This window comes from Strix aluco, chromosome 4 (genome assembly GCF_031877795.1).
Source record: "Strix aluco isolate bStrAlu1 chromosome 4, bStrAlu1.hap1, whole genome shotgun sequence".
Classification (NCBI taxonomy): Eukaryota; Metazoa; Chordata; class Aves; order Strigiformes; family Strigidae; genus Strix; species Strix aluco.
This window is the reverse complement of record NC_133934.1, coordinates 30,339,175-30,342,430: the sequence shown is the minus strand read 5'-3', so window position 1 is coordinate 30,342,430 and position 3,256 is coordinate 30,339,175. Positions and strand designations below refer to the sequence as shown.

The 3,256-nt window shown below is 44.7% G+C and overlaps 1 long non-coding RNA gene and 1 other non-coding gene across 4 annotated transcripts; both read right to left on the bottom strand.

Moving 5' to 3' along the window:
* Positions 1–259: 259 nt before the first annotated feature.
* LOC141922749 (uncharacterized) lies at positions 260–3,030 on the bottom strand. 3 transcript variants are annotated; one of them, XR_012623078.1, is made up of 5 exons: positions 2,937–3,030; positions 2,406–2,627; positions 1,473–1,583; positions 969–1,058; positions 260–541 (listed from the first exon to the last, which is right to left on the bottom strand). It is a non-coding gene; the product is annotated as an uncharacterized LOC141922749 (long non-coding RNA). The 3 variants fall into 3 exon arrangements; XR_012623079.1 differs by lacking the exon at positions 2,937–3,030 and adding an exon at positions 2,712–2,889; XR_012623077.1 differs by lacking the exon at positions 2,937–3,030 and having other exon boundaries at positions 2,406–2,878.
* LOC141923651 (small nucleolar RNA SNORA26) lies at positions 1,189–1,307 on the bottom strand. Its single transcript, XR_012623367.1, has one exon. It is a non-coding gene; the product is annotated as a small nucleolar RNA SNORA26 (small nucleolar RNA).
* Positions 3,031–3,256: the final 226 nt, after the last annotated feature.

Here is a 3,256-nt window from a genome sequence, read left to right as displayed (position 1 = left end):
AATGAAAATGAAATTATTTGGAGGTTGGCCAGTTGATCTCAAAGTGCTTTTGCATGCTAAATACTAGAAAACCATGACCAGACATTCAGAAGATGAAGATTAAGAGCACCATTTTCAATGGATTTTTGAGTTAAAGATTAAGCTTAAGTTTGCACATGGCAAGAGAATGTTTCTGCATGACAACACAAGTGTTCACATCCATGAAACAAAGCATTCATACAGGAAGTACCGAAACAAGAAACCTTCAGAACACACAAACTTCTGGTAGCATTCTCATATTTTATTTTAATTAATCCACATACATAGAAATAAGTTACAGCAGTTTCTGTTAAGAAACCTGTTTCAACAAATGGCGAGGTTCCTGTTTAAACATGATCATGGAAGATGTGTAGTTTTAGCCATTGCTTGTCTCAATTCCACTTTCAAGACAATACATTACAGGTGACAACTGGAGTCATCTAGTATGAATTCAGAAATCAGCCACTCATGAAATCATGAGCTGATGTTTAATCAGTTCAAATCCCTTGCATATGCTGGTTTCCTCCTGTAAAAGAAGTTTTATGTGATTTGCAGTAAGCATCACACACATAAGAGAGGTAACTGGCCTAAGGCTGAGCTATATGAACATGCTGTGTGACACCAGCCCTTAAGTCTGAGCTATTTTTCAATACAAATTTCTTCATATGTACAGGACTTTCCTTTTCCATACCATTAGCAAGGATTCTATTCCAGAGGACCAGCCAGATTAGAATAAATGGATCCAATAACTATGATAAACTTTCCTCAGATCTCTCCCAACTTAGATTGGCTAAATCTATATAAAGTTCTAACAATTATCATGCAGGTTTCCGCTAGTCCAAACTAATTTTGTTGTTGCTTTTTTTGGTTTTGTTTGTTTTCAGGTAAGAAATAAATTACATATACAAGGCAATCAATTCACTAACATCTGATAATCCTTTTTACACTACATACCTGGAAATGAACAAATTTACAAGGAACTCTTCTCACTCAAGATGTTTATCACATGGGTTCATAAAGCACCAGCACACTTGAGAAACCTGAAAAAGTAAGATTTACATGAAACTGATACTGAGACTCAGCATGATAATCAGATGACAGTTACAAACCTACCTACAAGCTATTAATGAAGTTGATTTAGTAGCTTTCTGAAGTTCAGTAGTTTCATTAATGTGTTCCTCTCAGTATGATCCAAAGAAAGAGTTTCAACCTCACCTCTGGGTTTGAGAGAGAACTTTTATACCCCTCTGTGTTGGCCACTTAAGACACTGACAGACTTAAGAGGGCAAAGCATAAAAGGGGAGTAGATTATAGAACCTTTTTTTCTTATTAACTAAAATGATCTGAACTTACCATTTACTCAAAAGATATTACAATTTGCTTGAAATGTGGTAATTATCAAAAAGCAGGATTTAAAAATACCTGCAACTGTCATTAGACTAGAGCACACTTACCTTGTAGCAGAAGGTATTATTCATTCCTAAGAAGTCCTGAGCATTGCTTCTCATTTAGGCGTGATCATCCATGTCTAGAATATTTCTAACATGAAGTTTCTAAGTGGATCTCTAAACAGAACAAAAAGATATATGATTTATATTGTTTAATTACAGACTTCCTCAAAGCCATATTCTACAGTTGCTGTTATGTCAAATTAAATCTTCTTAAAGTCATATTCTACAAAGTTGCAGAAGGCATTTACATAAACTTCATTATCGAGACCTAGAGCAAAAGATAGTCAATGGTTCAATGTGTTGAAAAAATTGTTATAATTAGCTCATTTAAACTATATAGAACATCTTTTTAACATCTTCTAAAATGAAACAATGAAAAGTTGATTAATCTTCAATTGCTTTTAGTATTGACACTACCCTGAAGTAAGCTGCAAATTTCTAGATTTAACAGACTAATCTTCACCAGCCAATACACTGCTACCTTGTGCCTACTTACATACACCTTTTAACAAATCATACCGAGCTCAGTCAAGACACATCAAAAGTCACTGTTAACAGACATAGTAGAAGACTAAGCCAAAAGCCTATGCAATCAGTGATTTCATTTGAAAAGAACATTTGAACTTAAGTGCCTACAGTTGTGGGTTATAACTAATTTTCTTGATGCGGCCTATAAAAAAAGAAACCACTGCACTAAATCTGATTCAAGGTCAGTGCAGCTCAGTAACTGTAATTTAGACAAGAGTAGGAGGGTACAAACGTACACAAATATTTCTTTAAAGGTCACATGGTGATACAGACCAGTACCCTCAGATATGTTTGTCTTTAAGTGATACAAAGTCTTAGGAGCCAAAGCCCTCCGTTTCCGAAGCCCAAAGCCTTACACAAGCAGCCCCAGGCTGTGAGATATGCGATGAGGTCGGTGTGCCCCCTTACCTACGGGTGTGAAGGTACGACTCCAGCCCGCCAGCGCTTCCCACTGGCACGGCCTACTGTGCTTTGCCTCCTGCCGGCTCCGGGAGCAGCCGACCGCGGCAGGCCGGCGGACAAACCCATTCGGGGCCATTTGAAGGCCTTGCCGGTACCTTGGGACGCTTTCTGCCGCCTTCCTCCCCGCCGGGCGGCCGCCGTGGGGACGCGTGCGGCCCGTGCCACGCACTGCGGAGGGAGAGAGAAGTCAGCGCGGAGCGGCGAGCGGGGTGGGAGAGGAGGGAGAAGGGAGAGGGACCGCTTGTGCCTCACGACAGGATGCAGGGCGGAGGGGACGGCTCCGCACTGGGTTTCTGTGAGGGAAAGGTGCTCTATCCCCCTGTGTTGACTCCCCGGAGCACTGCCAGGCTCCGAGAGGGCAAGATGTGAAGGGAAGACGCCAGGAGATCCCGTCCCGTCCCGTCCCATCCCATCCCCCTACGCCCCGCCCGCTCAGAACCCGGGGCTCCGTATGGGAAGCGGCTGCTGCCGCCTTACCACATGAGCGGCCAGCAGGGAAAAGGGGAGGGTGTTGCCTCCCGGGGCCTTAAATAGCGCCCCGCCGCTCCCGCGAGACCCCGCGCGGCGCCCGCCGCCGGTGGGGGGGCGGAGCCAGGGCAGCCAGCGGGAAGGGCGCCGCTGTTCATTGGTAGAGCTGGCTCACGTGACCCCGCGAGGGGGGAAGGGGTGGTGGCGTCGCGCGCGTGCGTGGCCTGTGGCGGTAGCTGTGAGCGACCCTTGAGGGGAGAGGCCGCCATGCTGCGCCTCCCCTCCCCTCCCCTCCCCTCCCCTCTCCTCCCCTCCCCTCTCCTCCCCTC